Source organism: Vidua macroura, chromosome 2 (genome assembly GCF_024509145.1).
Source record: "Vidua macroura isolate BioBank_ID:100142 chromosome 2, ASM2450914v1, whole genome shotgun sequence".
In the NCBI taxonomy this organism is placed as follows: Eukaryota; Metazoa; Chordata; class Aves; order Passeriformes; family Viduidae; genus Vidua; species Vidua macroura.
The window spans coordinates 87,522,262-87,549,754 of record NC_071572.1 but is presented as its reverse complement, the minus strand read 5'-3'; the positions used below and the strand labels follow the sequence as shown (position 1 = coordinate 87,549,754).

Below are 27,493 nucleotides of genomic sequence, written 5' to 3'. Positions count from 1 at the left end.
AAGTTACTTGCTCCCCCAACAACTAACATTTTGGAGATAATCCTAAAGATCTATGATTTTCTTCCAGTTCCTAAAATTAATTCAGTGCTTTTCATATGTAGACCAGCGTTAAGATGAGGTTCCTTCTTTTTGAACTGGAGCAGCAACTTGTGAAACATCTGAAGATGTTTGGCTTTTATTGAAGTGTAATGACAACGATCATTCCGCTTACCTGGCTTCAAATTCAGTTCTGGGCCCCTCACTGCAAGAAAGACATTGAGGGGCTGGAGCGTGTCCAGAGAAGGGCAACGGAGCTGGGGAAAGGTCTGGAGCACAAGTCCTGTGAGGAGCAGCTGAGGGAGCTGGGGGTGTTCAGCCTGGAGAAAAGGAGGCTTGGGGGGAGCCTTATTGCTCTGTATAACCACCTGAAAGGAGGGTGCAGCCAGATGAGGGTCGATCTCTTCTCCCAAGTAAGTAATGACAGAGACAAGAGGAAAAGACCTCAAGTTGCACCAGGGGAGGTTTAGACTGGATATTAGGAAATATTCCTTCATGAAAAGGGTTTTCAAGCCCTGGAATAGGCTGCCCAGGGAAGGAGTTGAGTCACTATCCTGGAAAGCATTTAAAAGGCATGTAGAATTGTAGTGAAGTAGATGACTTAGGGGTGAGCACAGCAGTGCTGGGTTAATGTTTGGACTTGATCTTTTTCCAACCTAAATGATTCTACGATTCTATGACATTGAATAATGCACCTACCAGGCACTTCATTTTAGGGACTGCAAATATCACTCTCAACTAAACCTTGAAAAGGGCTCAGAATCTGAATTTCTTAAAAAAAAACACACCCAAATCTTACAATTAAAAAAAAAGAAAGAAAGGAAAAGAAAAAAAAGTGAGAAAACATTTTAATAAGTTCCACTGAATGTTCCAAGACATTACAAGTGTACATATATATATGTGTATAACAAGTAAATACATCTATATGTATGTATATCTGTAACTGCTGTCTATGAATCTGCAAACCAGTATGCAAAGAAATAATAAAAATTTCAAAGAAGGGAAATGAACAGAGACTGTTGATTGTTTTGGCTTCTTCCTCTCTTCTCGTTCTTTTCAGTACTCCTCTGAAAAGAACGGGCAGAACAAAAGGCTCTTAGTAACCTTGCATCATTTGAGTGTCTTCACAAACACTACCATTGCAGTCATTGATATACAGAACTGATCTATTCCATCAATGCTGTAAGACAGCTAATGTAACATCTAGATACTTATACAGAGAATCAGGGAAGAAAATGATATGATCTTCACAGAGAATACTGGACTACTCCTACATGGCTGAATCTTCTTTTGGTGTCCACATGTAAAAAATTAATGCTAAAATATTTGACAGAGGTCAAAGAAGCAAATCAAGATGATTTGAGGCCAATATATAAAACATGCCTCAGAATAAGAGAATTACAGGAGAATTTATCTCAACTGAAATTTTGCCTAATTTGAATTTGGCTAATTCTGAGATAGCTTATCCAGTATCTTTCGTCACACAGCAGAAGGAAACAGGCACCTTCTTGAAGGAAGCTCATAAAACCCTCCATCATATGTCTCATGTACTTTCCGGAGGAGAAGACACTCCTCCATGTTTAAAATGAAAAATCCCAATATTATTATTTCTCAGGTACAATGCCATGAACACTATTAACCTAATGTTATGCATATGGAAAGAGCAGAACTAAAAGCAACCAGCAATATTATCCCAGTATCTGCTACTGACATGCTTTAAATTTGTTCTTCTATTTTGTATCTACATTTCACATAAGATACAGCATTTCATTTAAGTAGAATTAAAAGTTAGGTTACTTTTATGCTTCTCTTGTGGAGGATGGACAGCTACACGTAGGTTTCCTTTGATTATTCTGGTGAAGGGATTTGCATACAATTACAGAGACAATTTCAGTTCCTAGCAGGAACAAACACAGAATGAAGTAAGTACTCACCACATGATTAGACTAATTTATTGCATCCCACTAAGGCAAGCTATATGCCAAGAAGTAATAAACTCATGTTCAAAGCTCTGGTAGAATGAATATATTTAATAATTCAAATTAAATTCCAGCTGTAGGAAGTGACATTTAGTGGGAAACATGGAAATGGGCAAGGTAAAATGCAAAGGTAACAGGTAAAAGAATACAAATATTGAAAGATGTGACTGGCCTGTCTGAAAACAGACCAGGAAAGAAAATTGTGAATAAAATCCTGGCAAGTTTCTAGTATGAAATATATGTTGATCTGGACTTTGGTTAGTTTTAACTGACCTTGGCATTAATGTCTGAAAATGAATACAGTGACCAGTCAATAACTGCTCTATAAAAGTTAAGTGCCTGTGACGTTTCATTATACAATGGCACTTGCACTGACCATTTTGAAAGCAAATTATCTTAAGAACTTTGTTCATTTTAGAGCTGGGTATTTTCCTTCCCCTGAACAGCTGTTTATTCACAGAAAAGCACACTCTGGTGTAATCCCAAGTCTTAATGAGCAAAGTGAGCATTTCTGCCTTGGACTTGCCAGGAGAAAAAAATTACTAAGGTTTCAAAAGAGTGGAAACATCTCTTTAATAAAAATGGATGTCGCTTAAATATTTCCATTTAGGGCATCTCCACAAATAGAAACAATAGGCACAATTTGGTATCTGCATAACTTATCCAGGAGAACAGTGGCAGCAAGACACCTGCTCGGTATTCCTGGTCAAGAAAGCATGGAATTCTGCAAGTGTCACTGAATGCCCCTGAGTACACCGTGTCATGATCATTAGGACTGAGCACATCCTGGGTGGTTTAGTCTAAACCTCTCCAGCAAACCCACAGTATGAAAACAATGCTAAAATAGTCACCAAGGCAGAAAAAGACAGTGAAAATTACTCTGCAGCATGGTACAAAGACTATTTATCAGAAAGGTGGGAAACATTTAATGCAGTCTTGTCTTCAGCAGCTAATTAGTTTTTAAAAGAATATCTGAAAAAGTTGCAGAGCATGTGAGAATTGGCTGCAAAAACTTAAGGAGGTGAAAAATAAGACATTACAGAGGGACTTTCTGCATCTGAGAGGCATGAGAAGTGAGAACACAGGAACTGCTCAGTGGATATAAGATACTTTTTAAGTCCTAGAACATGTATTTGGCATTTTAGACTTTAATTTAAGTTGAAAATAAAATAATAAATAAGGTCGAATTTCAGTTGTAGTAGTGCAAAAACAGAAAAATCCCACTTTGACCATTTTTTTGGATGTCTCCACTTCTGTACTTGGAAATTAAAATCTATTTCTAAAAATCTACAGCAGATGATAATCCATTAAAAAAACCAGTGTTGTTTAATTTTCTTTACACACTGCTGCCAGGAACAACACTATCTATGCTTGTAGCTCAAAAACCACTGTAGAAAAATCTGGTGCCCGCTAATAACTCTTTGTGTATTTTGGCTTGTGCTTCCATTGCTCTATTCAATGTGACTGACAAGATATTATTTCACAGTATAGTATCTTAAATGCTATAAATTACCTCAACTGTCATCTTTTCCTAAAGAGATCCAATGTAGATTTGAATTTTCCAATTTGCTTAAAGCAGTGACATCCAACCTTTTCAACTTGAGCCCTGAAGCATTATTCCAGAAAGAGCAGCGGGCCACAAATATTCCTTGAGGGCATTTTCTCTGGAAGCAGAGTGGAAGGAAGCGGGCATCACCCCTGGCTCCCTTGCTGGGGATCCTAAAGTGTCACCAGGAGACCAGGCTACAGCTGTAGAATTTCACAGAATTCCTTAAGCACATTGTGTTTTGCTTGTGATATTGAATTATGCCCAGTGGCAGCCTGAAGCAGCTCTCACATGGCAGCTTTGTGCCGGGACTCCAGGCTGGGATGTACGTGGTACAATGTCCCAAAGTACAAAAGACAGGGTGACCTCATTCCTCCTGCTAAAGTTACCTGCTAACGGAGGTTCCAAATCATTGAGCCAAATCTCAGGCTAATTAATTGCAAATAAACAAACATCACCATTACAGAAACTGGACATTTGCCTACGTCCCTTATGAGACAGTTTCATAAGAGAAAATTTGCACAGATATAAGCAGCAGCAGCAGGCGCTTCCCTGCTGAGCTGTTAACACTGGAGATGATAGGAGGACAAAAATCTCAATATTGACATGCTGCAGGACATTTACACCAAACAACCTTGCTGCAGCTGGGAGGACTGTGTGCATTTGCAAAGATGTCGTGTGTGGTGTTGGTCCTCATGTCCCCTCCAAGGACCTCTCTCCTGGAGCCAGGCTGCTTCCATGGCCTGGAGCTACTCTGAAGCATCATGTTGTGTCTTCTGGGGCTGCTCATGACAGACACATAGGAGAGATTTCTCCTTAATATAATGAAGAAAACGTAAAGCATCTATTCATGGAAGAATACAAGTTACCAGTTTCAGCATACATTTAGCATTCTATTGCTGATGTCATCATGACTTGTGCATCACTAAATGAAGACTTAAGAAAAAACCCTTAATGTCTTCATTTAGAAACATATTTGTACATGTAAAAGAGTTGTAACTACTTAATAGATATTTATTTAAGGTTTTATCTCTGCCTGAGAATGTTAATATTCACGATTTAGCTTTCCTCTCTGTGGTAGTTAAAACGAACAAGTCTTTTTCCAGTGAAAGAGTCTGGTGTTAATGCATTTTTATGATTAAAAAGGTTATTCTGATCCTGAGACAACTATCTGAAATACAGGCCTGCACAATACAGCCTGTGGTAGAAAATGTGGATAAAATTTTAGGCATGTTGATAGGAATAATTGTATTTACATAAGCAATGTTGCGCTCAAAGGCTTCATTGTTCCAGGTGTTGTACCAAGTACATTTGCAGGAAAAGGTCTCAAAAAAGATGACTTTGGAAACCAAATAGACTCAGAGGTAGGACAAATTGTTTATTCCTACTTTTATTTTTAAATGGGTGAACAAGACATTTCAGGCATTTTTCATACTTATCAGTCTGAAAATAAAACAACCTGCTTCTAAATGGATATTCAATAATTCATTTAGAAGTAGGATGATCAAAAATACACAATACAAATTAGACACATATTGGATACACATATATTCTTATTTTTATTTATATTTTTTCTTTTAAAATATGCTTAAGAGCAAATAACTTAAATAATTTACTTTGCATTTTCCTTTCTATCATTCTTTTTCAGCATAACAGATAAGTCACTACACAGTCCATATTCTAACTTGCATTCTAACTTGCATTTTCACAGAATAAGAACTCGAGAAATACTTGGTGTGTGGAAGTCAGGATTACTTATAAAAGGCAGGACAAATCCCGTTGCATAACTCATAAAATATTCGTATTGACTTTAGCTGGAACTACTCACAGAAGAAGAAGCTGGTTCAATATTTGAAATCTGATATAATTAAAATTTGAGAGCATTTAATTCCAAAACCCATTTAATACATTCACTGAGTTTTAACTGTATAACAACTATTTTTGTGCCAGGTGAAAATGTAATTGACAAAAAGAAGTTAAAGATAACAAAGAACCAGATATGAAAATGGAATCCCTGTATGCTGGCAAAACTTTACAGCTGGAGGGAAGGCAGGCAGGAAGGGGACCCTCCTTTGAAGGACTAGGACTGGACACTAAAACTGTTGTCCTGTCACAAAGCATATTAAATGTTATAGGTGAATTTGAGTAGTAAACAGAAAAATCATGGTCTGGACTGGAACTGATTTATTCTTGTGTAAAATATTGTCATGATATACTTTCTTTCCCACGAAATAGATTATTCATTTTTTAAACAATGTTCACCTGTTCTGTGCAACCTTCTGTAATATATCCTCCATATACATACAGTTTTACAACTTCAGGGTGGTCACAACATATGTGGCACAATTTTGGCACATGGTTTAAAAAGCTTCTGCATATGTTTTATGATTGTTTCAAAAAGATATAAAGCGACAGGTTCTGATTTTTAAATGACATGCCTTATTTAGAAACAGAACAATTAAAACAGGGCTAAACATGCCTACTATAGATAAGCATACTTGTTTTCTTTAGAATTCATGACATTTTTGACAGTTCATTGTCAGCATGCCAGTATGTCAATATTAGCTGTTTCATGGCTGAGTAGAGCTGTGCAGGTGAAATGTATGAAATATTCCATGGATTGCAGTAGCCAAAGCAGCCTTCTACCCTGGAACGTACTCAGTTGATTCATACCCAGGTTAGTTAATAGCTGGCTAAGAAAGAAACTTTAAAAAAACCCCAGCCTCCCATGCTAACAAACGCTACAGAACATTTACCAGGGAGGTAATTTGCAGCAAACTGGTATTTCACCATTCAGTTCGAAAAGCAACTTCCATTGTTGGCACAGTAACTTGCTCCAGGCATGCTCCAGGCTTGCATGTCAACTGAAACCCAAGAGGAACTGAACTTGTGGTCTCATGCCACTCAAAACTGGTACTGGAAAGGCATTTATGCTGCAACACAGTAATATTCAAATCTGAAAGCTACCTTGTCTTTAGGTACCTCATCATATCCTGCACGTTCGCACCACACTTTTCCATCACACTCTGACGCTCCAAGGGTTTTCTATCTGGCAGGTTTATTACAATTCAGGTTTAAAAAAGCTACACATATATTCTGACTTGATGCTTTTAAGATACATGATTGAAACATGGCAAAATACCTAACTTTCATATATTAGGAAGGCTTATGCCAATGCCTAACCTTTATCCTTGGGAACTTCCACCTGTGTTCTGGAAAGGTGCCCAAGAACCTGCTTTTATACACTAACCCTAATAACAGCAGACATGTCCAAACAAATAGTTCTCATAAATGTCACAGGCCAAATTTCAAAGTAATACAACTTGCAGTACAAGCTACATGAATGGGATAAACTTATGAAGAGTGATTTAAGAAAGAATGAACCTAGAAGGAACTGTCAATCACTTGGGATTGAAAAATACATTTAAAAATCAAATTTTATACTGGATTGGCTCTTTCAGAGTTTGCAAAATGTCTTTATTTTCCAACAAAGTGGAAGGAGAATATTTAGCAGGAAACCAGGCATCTGAAAGAGAAGACAATAGAATGGGCACATCTGATAAATTAGCACCCTGGGATTTTCTTTGCCTGATATTGCTCCCGATATTGGTCTCTTCAGGATTTGTGAGCTATCTTCATCTTAGACTCTCCCTGAAGATTAAATCCATGCTTCATTAGAGTACTTCATTGCACTTAAAGGGACCTGAGTAGGCACCTGAGTAAATTTGCATAAGTCCAGATCCACAGATTTTGTGTGGATCTGAGTATTTGTTTTATGGTGCTTTTTTAATATAAATGCTTCTTTTCAACAAATACAAAGACTTAATCCACAAATGTAATGTATTCACCCAAAGAAGGTAAAAAGACTGTGGAAAGTGCCCAACAGCCTGGGAAAAAACCCTACATTCTATCTTAGTGCAATAAAATCCCATTCAGTAACTTATTCCTCATTTATTTTTAGAAAGCAGAGTGCCAAGCTACTCTAAGTGTCTAGCCACTCCAAGGCTGAAATTAAGGATTGGTGAAAGACTGAAGTAATCAAGTTCAAAGATACTGGTGATAATCATATGAAACCCATGACTGTTCTGCATTACGTAGCATGGGCATATTACCTTGAGTTAAAACCTCCTCCAATTCTCTGGAGCGTTCATTATTGCCACTCTTGCCCACACTCAAATATGCTGAATCAGGAAAAGGGAATTAAACCTTTCTATGCTATTTAGTCCCATCTCACCTCTAATAATTCAATAGAGAATTTCATCTGGTGCTTTTGCTTGCAATCTGATAAAACACAGAGGGCTTGTTTTTGGCATCAGGAAGCAGCTGGACCTAATCCTGGATGCCTGCTGAATCATCTTCTTTCCCCACAAGCAGGTCTTTGTACCAATTCATTATCCCAACAGGATGTATGCGTCTTCTACACACTGTGGAAGAAAAAAATTAACCTAAAACCAGATTAATTTGTGTTAGTGTGTGTTGTGTTAGTACAGTCCCAGTGAAACTCAACGTCCTTCCAGTAATTACAGAGGGGATGCAGTTCATTATATGTCAACATAGGCAAAATACAGTCAGCAAGATAGAAAATGCTTTTCTAGGGGCTTTTGCCAATTAACAGTTTTTTTGTTTGTTTGTTTGTTTGTTTTTGAGGGTTAGTTTTTTGGGTTTTGGATTTTTTTTTGTGGTGGTGGTTTTTTGGTTTTGTTTGTTTTTTTTTTTTTTTTTAGTTCAAGAGTCTCCTTCATTTGACTGGTCAAAATCTGAGGTTTTTTTTTTTGTTTTTTTTTTTTTTAATCTGACAAGTAGACATAACACCCCAGTGAACAGCAAGAGAAGAAAAGGCCTTCCTGAAAATATTGCTTAGGTATGGGGCATAGGATAAAGTCCAAAAGGAAGTGAATTAATTTCCTAAAAGCCCTGCCAAAGACCAGTGTATCTAATAAAAGAGAAGAGTTACTTGACCCAAACAGTCAGAAGAAGAACTCCCCTCCAGCCAGTGAGACACAATAAGAAATAGAGAGGCAAAGTGTATGAAAGGGTCAGGCATCTCATTTTCAAAAACTTACTTTTTCTTGAGAAGTAAATAAAATCCTGACAGTTCTTGGTTTTTTATCTTCTTAGAAGCCTGATCTTTCTTTTACCATAGTGGTGTTTCTGACCCTTAGTTTACAAAACTAAATCCTATATTTCATGAAGAATTTGAACAGGATCATTTTCTATTTATTTTGGACTCTTCTCGGTTTATTCAGATGATGTTGATTTTTCCTAATGGCACAGACATTTGCAAAAGTAAGACAATACAAAGCCCAAGATTGGGGAAAACAATTTTACAGAAAGTAAACCAGCAGAATTTCTGATTTTCTACTATAAGTTCGTTGATTGGTTATTGATAATGGGTGATTTATAGTGCATATAGTATTTTTAAAGTCTTCTGCAGTAGTTATCACTACTGTATTTTTGAATCTGAAAAGTGGGTTGTATTCATACAAAACTACCACTATTACTTAGAAATCGCCAAATATCTTTGCTCCCTATCTCTGCACTGCTGAATACGGTATGTTCCCCGAAAGTGTATGTATGCCATTTTCAACAGTTGATACAGAAACACAATACTAGAAGCACGTGGTATCAGAACAACACACATTTCTTTTTTCAAACATTAAAAGTCATTCTGTGATAAAACACCTGGACAAAATCTAACCTTAAGACAAGAATCATCACTCTACCTTTCAAAAGTACTTCACAATCTTTTCTCTATAAAGCTCATGTGGTGCTTCTTCCACAACCTTCTTCCATTTTTACTAGATAAAATTATTTCCAATATAGATTAGCTTTTTTGGCCATTACTACATTACTTTGTGTTTGACTCAACACTGTTCTTTAGTTTAAGAAGTTTTATTTCTTCCATTACTTTTATTCTCCTAATATAATGATGAAACCCAGTAATTTTTCATCTACAGACAAGCATCTTTATTTCATGACACAAATGGTGCATAGTGATGATCGTCCTAGCAGTTCTCCTCAGAATCCCTCTTTCTCCAAGAGATGCCATAAGAATTAACTGGCTAAAAGTCTTCAGCACCAAATAATAATTAAAAAAAAATATTCATCCTGAACAGCATTATGCACATGAAAGCTAACAATCATCCATTCAAAGCACAAACCATTTATTTGTTTTGAGTTTGGAAAGAAATAAAAAAAACCATTAAGAAATGTTAGGAAGCACACAGACTATTTAACATAACTCAGCATGAAATCTCAGGAGATAATTGAATACTACAGCACCTTGAAGAGTGGTATCCAAGTAAATTCAGTTCTCCAGAGGTATGATAATCTAATTTCCCTGACGTTTGTCTCAGGGCTGTTTGAAAAATCTTTAATATGCAAAAAACCCCTGATACTTAAGACGAAGGCAGATGAAATATGGAGCTCAGAGAGCAGAACAGTGGTTTCCAATGAATCAATGAACATCGTGAGTTACGCACAGTAATCTGCTACTCTTTGAATGTGTACTAATAAAGATGAGTGGTTAAAAAAATCCATTTAGGCAGCCTTTTTGGTGGGGGGAGGGAAAGGTACAACTCATGCATGGGAAATAGTTTCACATGCCTGTCACGTCTTCAATGTTGCTTTTTAAGAAGCCATCATGATATATATTGTAAACATTAAGGATGAAGAAATACAATTTTTTTCCTCCCCTAAGTAATATATACAGATGTGGTAAGAACCTATAATTGCCAAAAACATTACTTCGTCATTCATGTTTTGAGGAAAAAAGAGCAAAAGGCATGAAAATGGCAATGAATTGTAAAAGCAATTCTTAAAGAGATTTAAAAAGAAAAATGCACACGTGTGTAAATTTAGAGATTAATTAAAAGACATAAAAATATTTTAAGTGCCTTAATGTAAACTATTCCGGTCTTTCTAACACATTTCTCTGGGGAAGAAGAGGAATAAAAACACTAATGCTTATAGTACACATCATTACCAGTACTTAATGTGTCCCTTTCTCTGTCTCTCAAGTTCTAAATGCTAAAAGAGGTAAAAATTACATTAAATTCTCCAAATCCTTTGCTATCATCCTCCCCAGTATTCTCATCTCTAAATTTGAGAGATACACATTTGATGCCTGAAGTGTTAGGAGGATAAGGAAATGTCTGTCTGTCTGCACTGGCCAAAAATATATTGTCAATGGCTCAATGCCCAAATGGACACCGTGAGCAGTCTTCCTCAAGGGTTCATGTTAGGACCAATAATATTTAATATCTTCACTAATAACATAGGCAATGGGACTGAGTGCATGCTCAGCAAGCTTGCACATCACATCAAGCTGAGCTGATTTGGTAGATGGATATGGTGCCATCCAGAGGAACTTTGAAGACTTGAGAAGTGAACCCATGAAAAACTCAAGAAGTTCATCAAGGTCAAGTGTGTGGTCCCGAACCTGGGTCAGGGCAGTCTCAGTATCAGTACAAACTGGGGGGATGAATGGATTGAGGACAGCTCTGATGCGAAAGGCTTGGAAGCATTAGTGGAGGAAAAATGGGACATGATCTGGCAATGTGTGCTTGCAGCCCAGAAAGCCAACCATATCCTGAGCTGTACCAAAAGCAACATGGCAAACACATGGAGGGAGATGATTTTTCCCATCTACTCTCTGCTTTCCTGAGATCTAACCTGGACTAGATGTCCTGCTCTGGGACCCAGTACAAGAAAGAATGGATATGTTAGAACAAATCCAGAAGATTGCCACAAAAATGGTCAGGGGGCTGGAACAGTCAGAGATAGAGAGAGCTGAGGTTGCTAAGTCTAGAGAAGACAAGACTCTGGGAAGACCTTATTACATCCTTTCAATATATAAAGTGGGCTTGTAAGAAAGATGGAGACAGACTTCTTGCCAGGGCCTGTAGTGGCAGGACAAAGGACAATGGTTTTAAAATGAAAGAGGGTAGAATTAGGTTGGATAGAAGAAAGAAATTCTTTACAGTGAAGAAATCCTTTCCAGTAAGGCTGGTGAGGCACTGGAAGAGGCTGCCCAAAGAAGCTACGGATGTCCCATCACTGCAACTGTTCAAAGGCCAGGTTGGAGGGGACTCTGAGCAACCTGATGTAGTGAAAGACGTCCCTGCCCATGGCAGAGAGGTTGGACTAGATGATTTTTATTAGTCTTTTTCCACCCCAACCATGCTATGATTTTATGAAAATAGAAGTGTTTAAATTATACTCAACAAGACTCACTAGAGAAAGAAAGAATATTTCTTTCTCAAAAGGATCTCCTAGAATGTAAAGACCAGCACCACAAAATATAAAAAAAATCCTACAGAAAACAATGGGAATTATGTGTTCAAGTGCTTTTGCAGACTAGTCTTTCATGTTGACCATGTTGCTGGGGGATGGGCTGGGCATTGGCCTGCAGGTGGTGAGCAATTGTATTGTGGATCACTTGTTTCTCTTGCGTTTTATTCTCCTTCTCTCTTGTTTCATCACTATCATTATCGTTAATATCATTAGTATTACATTTTGTTTTGATTCAAGTATTAAAAACTTAATATCTCAACCAACAAGATTTACCTTTTCTTTCTGATTTTCCTCTCCACTGGGGAGTGGAGTGGTGGGCAGTGAGTGAGCAGCTGCATGGTACGTATTTTCCGACTGGATTAAAAACCACAACAGCCCCTAAGGCACACCACCAACCACCAATACTTGTCTGCAAACTGGGGTTTGTACAGATAATCACAACCCTTTCAGCATAATTTATGCTGCCCCCAGTACACCCACCTTAGCACTCATGCACGCAAACTGTATCCCAGTTGTTGATAGCATAGAAGATAATGTCAAAAGCCCAGCTAAAGTCCAACTAAACACTTCTACTCACAACTGTACTGGTTTCACCCTTGTCCATGGAGTCAATATTTTGATCATAGAAAGCAATCAAATCATTTAGGCACAGTCTTACAGTCACAGTAAATCTGTGCTGGCTATTCCAAATCACCTCCTTGTCTTTCATATATGTAGAACAGTTGCTCCATAACTGTTTAGCAGACTGAGCCAAAGACAAGCCTCTTCCCCAAGTCCTCTTTCTTCCCCTGCTTGAAGATGGGTATGAAGTTTTCCTTTTCCATGTCATCATGAACCTTCTCTTGAAAAACAAGATCTTTCAAAGACCATAGAGAACAGTCTTTAAATTATATTAGCTGGTTTCTTGAATACCCTTGGATAGAAACCATCTAGTACCATGGGTCTGAATAAAAACAATTAGCCTAAAAGGTCTCTGACACAGTCCTTCTTCATTCCAATTCTGCCACTTTGCTCATTGACGTAGAGGGCCTGAGGGCAGATCTTCCCCATAAAAATCAAGATAAAAAGGCATTGAGATTTTTGTGCACTTGTCCACTCTTCCACTCCTCTTTGGAGAGTGGGCTCACATGGCTTTTTTTTTTCCTCCTTCTTCTGCACTTTCAGACACACTTTACACCCCTTTGTTGACTCTTGCTCTACTCCACATGCTTGAGCCATGTTTTTGTAGTCCTTCAGAGAGCTTGTTCCTGCTTCCATCTTCAGTAGACCTACTTTTTACATTTGAGCTCTGTCAGGAGTTCCCCATTCAAGCGCTTGCCATGCTTGCTTGACTTGCTACACATCAAAAAGGATAATCTCAGTGCTTTGAGGAAAATGTCCTGGAAGATCAACTGGCTTCCCAGATCCCTTCCTCTACAGGGTAGAAGTCTGTTGGTCCATGCCAAGAAGATCACTAAATGAGCTGCTCTCCTTAAAGCCAGGGCTCTGACTCTTCTATTACCTCTCTGCATTAATTTCATAAACACAGAGCTGATGCTTATAAAGCTGCCATTGCCTTGTCCACCTCCAGCCTTACTCTTCCTTGCTTGTAGCTGCAGGTTTAACAGGTCTACCCTGGTTATAACCTTCACTGCCTGTTTCAAGAAATCATCTGGATATGCGTCAGAAATCTATTTTGCTTGCATTCTACCTTATTGCATTTTGACCACTTAGCAAGACAGCTGAAGTTCCCCGTATCAGAACTTGCAATTTTGAAGCTTCCTCCAGCTGCCTAAAGGTTTCCTCCACTTGCACCTCTTCACTGCATTTAGCAGAGGTACCATCACACCTACTTATCCATCCTGTGCTCCTCACCCCCACAGTCCAGGCCAATTTGCCCCATAGGGAATTTCCTGGACAGTGCAGTAACCCCTTTGCATAGAGCACAGCACTGGATCCTGTCCATCTCCTCCATGCCCTGCAACACCCCCATCCTTTTAGTCGCTGCACTTTCTGTAACCCACCACACTGGTGGCCATACAGAGACACCTAATCCCACTTGCTTGTTCCATATGCTCTCTGAATTCACAGAGACAACTGGGATGGGACTACAGCCACCATTTTTTTACCAGGTGAGAACATGAGAGCCTCTCCCACTACTCTGTTCTCCTGGTGCTTTCTCATGGCCTGCTTTTTCATGGCCTCCCAATCCCCCTTCAAGCCGTCTGAAACATTTCTAAGTAAACAGATATGCAGATAATTTTGATTTTTAGGCCTAAATGTGACAGTTTAGACTAGGAATCAAATTAATTTTTATGTTATCAGAACACAAATGTGCCTCAAATTATTACTATTGCTACTTATTATGTTTTTCCTCCTTCCTTTACTTAAAATGAGCTGATTTAGCTTAGATTTAAAAGTCAATTCTTAGACTAGAGCAAGGCCTCAAAAGCAAATTGCAGACTTCTAGTAATAGTATTATAAAAGAATATTTTTACTGTTGTAGTATAAACAACAAATAATTATGGTATCATGAAGCATCATTGCTAAGGAAACCATATTTGTATTAGTTCCTATTCATTATTTGCTTTAGATCCTTATCAGAAATATATTACTTTGCAACACTTCTTGGAGTATCCTTTGTATATGGGTTAAATCTGAAAATCGGAATACTTGTCTGATTTGATTGGATTTTTTTCCATATAAAAAGACTAATAATAGAGTGAGATTCAAAGTGTCAAAAATACATTACATATATTCCATTTTCTCTCTTTATTTCCCCATTAATTTCTTTCTTTTCATTTCTAGGCATTAAAAGTGGTATAAAATGATCAGCAGTTGATGCAGTATGCCTCTAGTCTTGCATTAGCTCACATAGCAGGCCTGATGAATTGGCTATGATTTCAGGACTTTATATAGCTCTCATTATCTTTTGCTGCAGCAAAGGAGGTTTTGAAAAGCAACATCCCTCCTTTTGCATATTGTACTCTAAATGTAATATAAACCAGTTATATTAGCACTTACCTATATAATTAGTGGAACAAAGCTCTTAATAGAACAATTTAATGCAGACCCTTCACACATTAAGTCACTGTTATGCCCTTTTTACTCTCAAGGAATTGCTGAATTCCCAACTTACATACTTAATATAAAATAAGGTGGCAATGAGGCTACAGTGAAAGAAAAAAGTGATTGTGTTTGCCTTTGGAGTATTTATTTTATAAGCTTATAAGTATCAATAAACAGGTATTTGCTCTTCATACACATTAGTTGTCATCATTTCCTCCCAATCAGAACTTAAATTTGCACCAACTCTGCATCCATTTTCCTTTACAATTACTATTTTAATCTCCTTTCTTTCTAAGCTTTCTGAATCCACTGCTTACATTCCCTTTAAGCATATTTGTCTGCCAGATCCCTCTCAGATCATCTCGTCTGCTTTCCCACCTACCTGTCTGTATCAGCTAAAGTTTCTGCTTAAGCATTTAAATCTGTATTCTGTCCCTGCTTTCCCAGATATCTAACCATTGTCAAATGTATAACCTGTGCATTTGTGAGTCTAGCCTGCGTTTTTGATAGACGAAAATTGTCCTCTGCCTTTCTACTCTTTCCTCATGAACTCAGGATCAACATGAATAATTTTCATTTGACCTGCCTATTGACTTAAATAGTGTGATAACATAAATGGCATATCTTATTTATAAGGCAGGATCTTAACCTACACATCAGAACTCTAATAATTTATCACATTAAACATGCTAATGGTACAATACTATCTTTGCAGTTTAAATTCCTTAATATTTGCATATTTTATCCAGCCTGCAGTCCAAACTCACCATAGCTTCCATCCTTTTTCTCATCTATTTCAACATTATTTATTAATTTCTGAAATACATATTTTTTCCTCACTCATATCCATCCATATTATTATTCAATGTCTCTTAGCTTATTGTTATGGTGATAATATCCCTTTCTTTGTATTCCTGTTACTTTGCTCTTCTTTCCTTATGGCATCAAATTTAAATATTTCTCTCCACTTTCAAGGCCCTTTCTGATGAGATCCACCATATTATTATTTATTTTAGAGACGATGATGATGATTGGTGATGCTAAAGTCACATCCACTTACTAAATTTTCCAGCTTTTAACTCAGCTTTCTCCTTTGTGGCTCTTCAGAATCTGTGAGGCTGAGCAGAATCCCTGTGAGCATTTGCTTAGTCACCTCGTTATCCTCCCTCAAATACTGCTTTTCCATGCCACCTGCAAGAAAGCTCAACAATGAGCAGACTGCCATGATGCTAAGAATACTTTTCATGCCACCTGTATGACTGAATTCTCACATCTTTTGCTCTCGCTGTCCTGTTTAATACCTAGATGTAATCACTTTAAGCAATGGTGATGTCCTTCCTTTGTACTTCTATGTGTAAGTAATTTACTACAGGTCTCCAGTGCTATGATGATCCCAACAAATAATACTCATATGAACATACTACTTCCATTTTCTTGGTAGTTTACCTTTGGGTAGTTCTGCTGTTAATTCCATTCTAAAATTGTCATGCTGTCGATCCATTAAGGTTTTTGAGGAAGACCCATTTTTGAAATGCTTCTTGAGCAGTCAGGAAACCTTCATGCAATATGACAAAAATGGTCAAAAAAACCAAGCTGTCAATCAAAGCATAACACGAAGAGTAGGCATAGCCCACATTGTCTTGACTCATTTCTTATTATGTTTAATGAATCACTTGTTAGCTAACTATGCAAACCAAGAATCCTATATCTGAAAAACTGTAATCTTAAAACCAAAGTCTTGAATAATACTAGATGAAACAATCACCTGGATGTTTTGTTAGCAGCTATTCCGTCCTACCAGAGGCAAAAAATAGTCACGACTATGCCACACTCCCACATTAATTCCTTTCAGCAGCTCTGCCATCTGTAAGTGAATCTTTGGGATTGAAGAGCAGAAAAATCAGAGCACTGTGCAATGGTCCTCAGCCATTTTGTTGCTGCCACCTTCTCCAATTTTGCCAATACTCCTCAAACATCTTTGCGGCCATATGAAGCTAAAAGGTGTATGCCAGAGTACATTGAAAATTAGAAGAGTGAAAAAGGAAAGGAAGTAAGAAATAAACCCACTGCTGTTCATTTGCTAATGCACAGCACTTGTGATAGCATTTACCAGGTAACAGTGATAATTCAGTACCATCAGTAGTTGTACTTTTTGTAAGTGCAAAAGAAGTCAGAAAGTCAAATTACAGCTGCAAGAAAAAAAAAAAGTAGGATGTCTCAGTGTGCTCCTCTCTCTGTGTTTTGGCATGTAATCTATGAAATATATTTCATAAGAAGAGTGCAATTGAGCAAATTGCAGTTTCCACGCTTTGGAAAATTGTATGTGACAGATACTGAAGAGGAATCATCTACAGTTGGTTGTTTTAGCCTTCCACATGTAGCTGACATCACTTTATTAATTCGAGGGGGGAGAGTTTTAAATAAAAATGTGGACTTTTGTAGCATAATGAATAGTTCAAAAAGGCAAAAAAGGGGCATCATTTTATGTCATCAACTGGCTTTTTGCCTGCTCCAGGGATGTGGACATATAGACTTTATTCTCTCCACAAACAAAGTAATTTACCATGTGATTTGACAAAATCACAAAATAGAGGAAATGAGGAATAAACTCTCTGTTCTATGTTAATTATCACTTCTTTTATAACCTTCAGATTCCTTTTTCATAGACTTCAATAGCTTCTGGTATTCTTGTATCTCAGCATCTAAAAACTGTACTTTACTGTGCATGTTTTTGCAATCAGAGACCAGATATTACCCCATTTTACAACGAACTTGGACAGCCCCTATTCACTTCATGTAATATTAATGTTCTTAATATGTAGCTATATGCCAAAGCCTGGTCCTTGATAGGTACCTAGAGATTATGTATTTCAGTGATCCCAGGATAGGTATAATGTAGCCACTTGTACAATACTTGTATGTTATAAGGCAACATCATTCTGTTTTTCAAACCAGAAGGAAGTTGTTAATAAATAAAATTAATGACTAAGAAATTATAAATAAACTCTGCCATGTCATTATTGAACTATATGGAACAAATTATATTACTGTCATTCTGTAAAGACTATGAAGGATTCCAATGACTGCTCACAAATATGTCCCCCTTCAGGGAACAGGGATAATTTGATCAGTGCTAAAAATACTGAAGGAAAATTTTGTATAAACCATTTCAGAAACATAATTATTTTTTCTGCTCATACCTTTTTGCTTCTTTTTTCTCAAACCCATGCAAAACTTATTGCTTTATTTTTTTTTCATTTTCATAATCACGATCGTAATTAATTTTGCTTTTTTGAGTACTTTAATAATATTGATTCCATTCTGATGATGCAGCATTGCTGTTTGCATTTCCAAAGTATGCATGCCACCGTTCTATACCAGACTGATGTATTTCAGTATGCATGTGAGATAGCCTGTTTCCAAAAAGGAGGATGATACTATTACTTCTCAATTTTCCTCACTTTCAGTTTTTAACTTGGTCCTGGCACAATGACTCAAAATCAGATCTAGAAAAAAATGCATCTATTTTAAAATTGCAGTCTGACTGTTGTTGACAATGTAGTATTGAGTAAATGTAGCTTTTTTTTCCTTCCCTCTGGTGCTTTCATCCTGAGTTCTTACAATTGTCAGCCTTTACATACAACAGCTGCACACAAGCAGTGACAAGGAGAGACCTCAGTGGCTACAAGTGCTTCTGCTTCTCATTATACTATCTCCTCATATCCTGCATTTCTTGCGAAGTCACAATACAAATGCATCCAGATCTGATCTTGTCTCAGTTGCAGTACAGGGCCTGAAAGAAGCATCAGTTCAGGGACAGACTTCTGACATAATCACACATTATTGTTCAGGAATGTACACTGCTATCTGCCTAGTTATCCCCCCCCCCCCCCCCCCTTTCCTGACTTTGATCCTCCTTTCACCCCCAAATCAGGACCCACAACACCCTTCTGTATACAACATTGGAAAAATTTACTGAGTGAACACATAAAACAATGAAAATCTGGATGAGCAGCTTTCAGTAATAATAAATAATATACTAATAAAATGAAGTTACAATCTCTGAGAACAATAGTTCAAATTTTCTGGCATACAGACAGTTATAATTGTCTGATGTTGGATGTTCTGCATTAGTATATTTATGGTTTGGAGGAGCTATATTAAGATCAAAAATTTTCATTCTGCATAGTAATTCCATCAGGAACAAACACAATAAAAGGTATTTCTGCTGATGTTCATAAAGGCTTTAAATTCAGTTATGAAGCCTTACGCTGTATAAGAGGTGCTCAGCTTTTCAAAGAAAAGAAATAAAGAGCTGTCTTTGTTGGAGGAAAGTTAAATTGTTACAAGCAACCTATCAGGAGCAATTATGCTGATTCATGTTGTAAACATCATTCCAATGTATGCTCACCAGAAAATGTAGAAGCATGACATTTAGTGCATCAAATTTAGCTTTGTCATTGCCTTAGCTACAGGGTAGAGAGCTTTGCACACATTTCCCAGTAGAGAAAAATATCCAGTTAAATCGTCTTCAAAAATACCCTTAATTTATAACTTGAAAACCAAATTTCAGTTGAAGAAAGAATTATTTCAGAATTTTCTTTTCGGCATTTCTCTACACTTTACACATAGACAGAGTGCACTGCAGTTCTATAAAACAGCCATTGTGCCAACTTATCTAATCACAGCTACATGAAAAGAAGCTCTGAAATTTATTTAGATCACACAGTCAGCATGATCCCTGAATAAGGAAAATATGTAATTGCATAGCTCAGGGGCAGATTCGGGTGTGCACGGTGACCCAGAAAGTCACATTTCAGTCCCCTGCTTCCTCCTTGCAGTGGGAGCAGCCGGTGCCAGGCATGCCCCAGGTGTACTGAGGTGCCCTCCTGACAGCCCAGCTGCTGTGAGGAGAGTGCTGGGGCTCAGAGACACAGCAGGCCTCTCATTGCTGCCTCCTTTACACTTCCTTCATTAGCTCACATAGGTGCAGCACACTGGGGAGACAGCCCCCATCTACCAAGGCACTGAAGCAAAAAAATTCAGCCCTCAGCACTGTGTGTTTGCATATCTAAGAAGTGGGACATTTCCATGCCATTTGATTATCCCTACTCCTCGTGTGACCAATCCCTCACGCACTACTCACTAAAGCCAGGAACAATTTCAATCCTGACACTCAGTGGTGTTTTAAGAACTGTTATTTCATTGGGTGTCTCAGAAAAGGATGGGCTCAGGTGGAGGGGAGATGATAGATGTACTCTACAGAGTACAGAATGGAGCAGAGCCACAGCTTGTTTTTTCCCCTGCCAAGAGGGTATATAACCAGCAAAGTCTAACACAATGTGCAGTTTCTGTCTCTGCAATCAGTTTTCCCTCAAGGCAGAGAAAAAAATCTTCTTATTATAAAATTATACTACTGACACCATAACTAAGATTGAAAAAGGCTATTACTGGTGTAAGTGACTCCAAATAAGGTTCTTTATTCATTTTGAATAGCTATGCACAGTGAAAGAAAGACAGGCCCAATAGATGCAGGCTCCAGACCCAGAATTTCAAATTATCATAATGAAAGTAATAAAAAGGGGAGATTTCTCAGAGATCTAGGATCCTTATCATTGGAGATACTAAAAAAAAATGATTAGAGAAGGTTTTGAGCAACCTTTCTAAGATTGAATTTCGCCCATGTATTGGGGTAGGAGAATTTTCACATAATATCCAGAGGGCCTTTCCAACACAAATTATTCTGTGATTCTGTGATTTTAGCAGGGATATCAGTCTGTTTTGCTATAAACTCAGATGTATGTTTGCATTGGGTTTGCATGGCAGGGTTTTGGTGGCAGAGAGAGCTACAAGGGTGACTTCTGTGAGAAGTTGCCAGAAACTCTCCCCATGTCCAGCAGGGTCAGAGCCAGCTGGGTCCAAGACGAATGTGCTGTCAGCCAAGGGCCCGCAGAAGTGATGGTAAAGCCTCTGTGATAACATATTAAAGAAGAGGGACAAAAAAGTTATGGCACAGATGTAACTGCAGCCAGAGAAGAGCGCAGTGAGAACACGTGAGAGGAACAGCCCTACAGACACCAAGGTCAGTGCAGAAGGAGGGGCTGGAGGTGCTCCAGGCATCGAGCTGAGATTCCTCTGCAGCCCATGGCACAGACCATGGGGAGGCAGCTGTGCCCCTGCAGCCCCTACAGGACCATGGGATGCAGAGCTACACCATGAAGCCCATGGAGGAGATCCACACCAGAGCAGGTGGATGCCTGTGGGGGCTGTGACCCCATGGGAAGCCTGTGCTGGAACAGGCCCCTGGCAGGGACCTGCAGACTTGTGGAGAGAGGAGCCCATGCTGGAGCAGGTTTCCTGGTAGGACTTGTGACCCATGCTGGAGGAGCCTGTCCTTGAAGGACTGACCCTGTGGCCCATGGTGCAGCAGTCTGGGGAGCACTCTTGCCTGCAGATACCCACAGTGCAGCAATTTGCAAAGAACTGTTACCCCATATATGGCAAAATGCCCAGGTGATGAACACAGTCCAGTAACTCATCTTTAGGACCCCTCAGTTCTCATTGAGTCAGACTGATGGGAATATTAAGAGGTGCTGCATTTCTTCACCATTTATGTGGTGCCCATCAGAAACATGATGATTAACAGTTCAAGGAAAAGAAAGAAGAAACTGGACAAAAAGAATGTAATGTTAGAAATTCTGCCCATGTCTAACAAGACAATCTCACCCTCTTTTCATCTGTGCTCCCATTTTTAACACTGAATCAAGTCTAATGAAGAAACCCATATAAAGATAGAATACATAAATGTAATCCAATATGAACAAAACATCCAAGACATAGCAGGGGTGTTGATCAAAACTGTAGTAGTGGTGGTATTTTCTCAATGAAGACAGAAGTTTTTCTCATATACTAACTCAAGAGCTTTTTGTTCATTCTTTTTTTTTTTTTTTTTTTATTTTATCAACCAGATTAATCCTTTAAAGGTCATTCCCCAGTTTTTCATTTTAAAACTGCAACTGGGCCAGACCACTATCAGGTTAAGAATCAGCCAAAAGGAAAATTATATTTCCTTTAATTTAACTACATGTTCTTTGATCAACTCTCACAATGTAATTTGTACATGAGAATGTTTCCAAATGAGTGTCTGTTTCTAGTAAAAAATTACTAGGAACATTTTAGAGCATCAGATTTCTAGTTAATATTCTTTCACTCATTAACAATAAATAGCTTTTTTTATTTTTGCAGGCTCTCAATGTGAACTAGTGCTCAGACTGTTCTGATTATTTATAATTGCATTATTCATTATTAGGATGTTGTTTTCAAGCACTTTGTTGTAACATTGAAAATCTGCAAATACTTATATACTATGTGAAACAAAAAAAAAAGTTCCAGAGGGCAGGCTTTTGCCTGTTTAGCAGTTCAGTTGACAGAATCCCTCAGGAGGCAGTCCTGAAGGGCAAAGGAGTCCAGGAAGGCTGCACATTTTTCAAGAAGGAAATCTTAACGACACAGGAGGAAACCATCCAAATGTCCTGAAAGAGGAGTGGGCTGGAAGACCCACCTGTCTGAGCAGAGATTTGGCCAGAGTTCCGGGTAAAAAAAAGACTTTAAGAAGGGGCAGGCAACTCAGAGGGGCTACAAGGATGTTGTGTGGTTATGAAAGGAGGAAATTAGAAGGGCCAAAGCCCAACTAGAAGTTAATCTGGCTACTGCTGGAAAAGACTAAAAGATGTTTCTATAAATGCATTAGCAACAAAAGGAGGGCTGAGGCAGAACCTCCATCCTTTACTAGATGAAGGGGAAAACATAATGACAAAGGCTGAGGAAAAGGCGGAGGCACTTAATATTAAGTACCTCTTTGCCTCAGTCTATATTAGTAAGATCAGTTGTATGCCAGGTATCCATCCATTCCCTGAGCTGGAAGACACTGATGGGGAGAAGAGTGAAGTCCCCATAACCCAAAGAGAAAGAGTCAGCAACCTGCCACACCATGTACACAAGGTTTTAGCTTGTTTCAGACAAGATCTGGCAGTCATCTAACTGTTGTCTAAATAATTCAGCTGGAGTTCAGCTGTGCATAGCGATATGGAACAGCACCTATTCCTAATTAGTAGATAGTGATAATATAGTTATTCACCATAGGGTGAGCAGCCCATGAGTTAGAATAAAAGTGTCATGCAGAGCAGAACAGGTAGAGGTGAAGTGCAGATGCCTGATACTGTAATCACAAATCACAGCAGCCAGTGGCTGGTCACTTTGAAGTGACTGTCAAGGATAACAAAGAGAACAGAAAAAACAGGTAAGACAGAATTGGAAACCAGTGAAGAAAGACCAAGTGAGACAATCATTCTCAGAGCTGCTTGGTAGTTAGCTAATTGCCAGTTTATTGCAAGCATCACTTTTAGGTAAGTGCTAAGAATATACACAAATATTCTTTGCTAAGCAATGTAGATGTGTAAGACCTGATAATGACATCAGAGATCTACGAAAAAACTTGGTTTAAAACTTCACTGAAGGTGGTTTTAGATTTTTAGACTCATTTCCCTCTATATATATATATATATGTGTACCTTGTTACATTTGAAGAATGGCATTTCTGAACTACCAGAAAACAGAGGAATTTGTCTGCCTGATTTAAGTTTTATTTTCGTTAGAACTTTAATTATTTGCTACAGTATTCACAGAACTTTTACTCCTCTAGTTCAGAAAATAAGATTCTACTTTTTTGTGGGTTGATGGCTGTCCTAAAGACTGATTATGGAAGAAGCCCCAACATTTTCTAGGATATGGGTTCTCTTTTCTTTTTCTTTTTTTTTCTTTTTCTATGTATTTGAATAAGTTTTTCACTCTATGGTTAAAGAGTTTGCAGTAACTTTGACTGTCATGGCACCAGATATATTAGTATCTTTTACACTGCTTAGGCAACATAATACTAAATGATACAGAAACACACACATCTTTTTTTTCTATTATTTCATCATCTACATTTATAATTTTATTGCTCCCAAACCCAATAATATTAGCTGTTCAAAAAGTAGCTTGATATTCAGTTTTTAGCATTTGAATGTTCCGATTTTCTACACAAACATTAGTCAGCTGTACAACCTCAATGGCATCACCTGATGGTGAGTTTTACCAGTTAGCAACAGAAAACACGGGAGCTGCATCCTATGAGGAGACTACATGATTCGGCTTAAAAATCAGAATGAAATGTTACTTCCCCACAAAAAACTAGATTTTCATTTTATGTTGTCATTAGTTTTAAAAACAATTTGTTAGCTTTGTAGTAGTTTTTCAATCAGGAGTTAGAAGATTGATTACTTCTCAGTGCTTTTTTTTGCTGAAGTCTCTTATGTAGCTTATCTTAAAACTCTAAGACCTACTGTCACCTAGAATAAATTATTACAGTCCTACCACACTGAATGCAATTGGGCAAACTATCCAAGAAAAATTTGGGCCAGATAATTTTTACAGACAGTTTTTATATCACCATATTTGAGAGACATTGCCATATTTTTTACTTTGGAACTTAAAATATTTGACCCTAAAGCCAAATCCATCCAGAATCCTACCTCTTACACTATGCAACACCAACTGCTTCACAAGAAGGCCAAAAGGCAGTTGCTATGTTTTATATCCTCTATCAGTTTTGTCACACTCCCTTACATTCAGATACTCATTTAAAATCTGCCATGAGTTGTCTTCCTTGTAATAGCTCTTCTTTGGCTCTGCTGAAGAGATAGTGGCTCTACTCAAGATAGTGTTACTCATCACAGTCTCCAATTGATAACTGAGGCATGCTACATTTATACCTTCAGCAGTATCCTGTAAGTGTCATTTTTGTGATATACTTCAAAACTGTATACAAAATTCAAGAGTTTTGAACTGGCCGCCTTTCCATGGCTGTTTCAATCTAGGATATCTATAGATTTATAAATCTATCATATCTTTGTTCATATGCCCTCAAATGGAGAAAGAGAACTTGTCTTTTTTAACAATAGCTTTATTCTCTTTATTAGATAGCTTCTGTATTTCCTCTGATTAATTTCAAAGGCAATTAATAAAATCTACAGCTATCTGTGCCTGGTATTCAATTGTTAGCTTCCTTTCCCTTTAGTGATAGTCCTGTAGTTACAACATTTTACATTTCCCAGCATCTGAATTCATCCCACTAGGCATTTTCTGAGCCTAGGACTCTGCTCTTAAAGGTTTTCTTTGATTACTTTAAAATAGAATTCCAAGTAATTTTCCATGTAAGTTTTTGATGCTTAAATCCCCCATCTTAGTAGCTCTTTTGTAATCTTACCAAGCAAAAATAAGAGTTTGATATCCTTATTTTGCTTTCCATTCACTAAATTTATTGAAGTCTTGTTGGCTATTAAAATTCTCTGACTGAGTGAATCTTCTGGCCTCTGCATTTTAAGCAGTTAGTCTTAGGTGTCAGTTTGCACTTCGATTCATTAGAAGAATAGAGTGGCACGTTTTTGCTAAAGATCAAAACCATGTGTTAGATCTAATTTGAAAAGGACAAGGGACAGCAAGAAAAAGAGAAATGAAATGGCTTATTAAGTTTTACTAGCAACAGGTAGTGACTTGTAGTGTTCACTATTAACCAAATATAAGCATTATGCTAACCTGTATGCATGGAAAGTTAAGAGGGGTTAAAGCAGTTTGCAAAAAACTCTGGAAATTAAAGTCTTCATTGATCTTTTAACCAAAAGTCATCCATCATTTATTAACTAAAGAATTAAACAGTCATCGAAGATTGCACTAGTTCAAAATTACATACATTAAAATATCCTAATCTGCAAATAAAGAATATTTCAGGCAGTCTCTGCCATACATTTCTCCAAGTTGTCTGCTACCAGGCAGACTTTGTCACCATTTTCAGAGGCATATATTTTCCTTTATAAAAAGGCAAAATACTGTGTTCGAATCGTTAAAGTGAAAATATCTTTGCAAAAGGTCTTCACATCTAGTACAACTTCTTTGTACTTTTTCAGTTGTTTCTCTGCATAAGAGCAATGGCTAACAATGGCTCTACTTTTGTTCAGCATTAGAAAAAAAAATCAATTGCTCATAGGCCAGTACTATTTTTCCTTCCTTCAAGCTGTGTCATAATCCATAAAGAAATAATCCATCACTGCAGTATATTTTCTTCACAGCTGTGACAATAAATTCCTCATTTTGTTCTCATCTTATCCCAGGTAGCTCCACTGCCTTTGCTGGAGTTACTGCTGATTTTCACCACTGTCAGTGAAGGCTGAATCAGGCTGAAGAAATAGCCACTGCCATGTGCACTTTATGGAGTGTATCTACGAAGCACAAAATATATTAAAAGCTTTGTATCCCTTGTTTCATTAATTGAAGACCAGTTCATCTAGGATTTCATTTTAAGCCCCAAATGGTCCTTTTAATTCAGAAACACAAGACATGCACATATATTAGTCATGCATTGAAAAGCATGTAGAGCTGATATTAACTGTTTGCACACTGTGATTTATTTTGATTGATGTGAGCTGCTCTAAATTTCTTGTCACACAAACCAGTGGCAGACCAAATCTAAGACTATGATGGAAATATTATGCTACATAAAATATAAACAGGGATAAGAAAATTCACCATAAATATTGATGTGTTTGTACTTGCAGTTTTCTATTTTTATAAATCCACTATGTCTTACCGGAGTTCTTTAATACATTATTTGAATTTCAAACACTCTCTTTGAAAATTCAAGCATATGTATGATCCAAAGTAAGGCCAAGCTAAATTCATAGGTTGTCATTTATAATACAATAATCCATGTGGAAAAAGGAGAGGTAGTAAGAAGCTACACACTTCTATTTAGATAAGACTAGGATTTAAATGTTTTAAGAGATAACGTTGACCATCATCAAAGTGAAGGTCAATATTCACTTGCCAAATGTACTGTAAAGTTTGATGATCTGAAGAGTGAAGAATCAATATATAAGGCCTTACATTTTCATGATAATTTAAGGTAAATAAATGTAAATTTGGTGTAGTGTGTTTTAATTCAGATAAATAATATTTCACTTAAAAGTAATACTATTTTATCTAGAAAGTAAGCTACTCTGCCTTACAGAACACCTGTACCAGTATTTCTCACAACCAGTAAGAGCTCAACGTGCCCAATACAGTAATGTCCTCTCCTTGTGCTTAGGTTGTAGGATGCTGGAGGAAAAGGGCCTCAGAAACACCTCTCCTAACACTTAAGGAAAAAAAACATCTCACCAAGTTTTGCCTAGGGTGAGTCTGAATACCCTGAGTTCTTGGAAATGCAGAAAGCAAATTATCTAGTTATTCCAGGCTGGTATATGCATTTTCTTCTCCTGCCCAGGTTGTGAAAATTCTGACAGCTATGGAAAAGATGGTACCAAGATGCTGGAAAACATTTTTCTCACTTACAGCAACATTATTATCTAGAAGATAAGAAGAAATTAAAGAGAATAAGGTAGTAGGCAATAAACCCAATTAAATAAACTGTCAGTGATTGTGGATTTCATAAGATCTTTAGCAGTGTGTTGATTTTGGGGGTTCATTTGTTGGGTTTTTTTTTGGTAGGATCTTG

At 37.6% G+C, this 27,493-nt stretch overlaps 1 protein-coding gene across 5 annotated transcripts in view; it reads right to left on the bottom strand.

Moving 5' to 3' along the window:
• Positions 1–27,493, bottom strand: part of GRIA4 (glutamate ionotropic receptor AMPA type subunit 4) — a 211,437-nt gene that overhangs the window by 99,040 nt on the left and 84,904 nt on the right. The gene's annotated exons all lie outside the window — the stretch shown is intronic.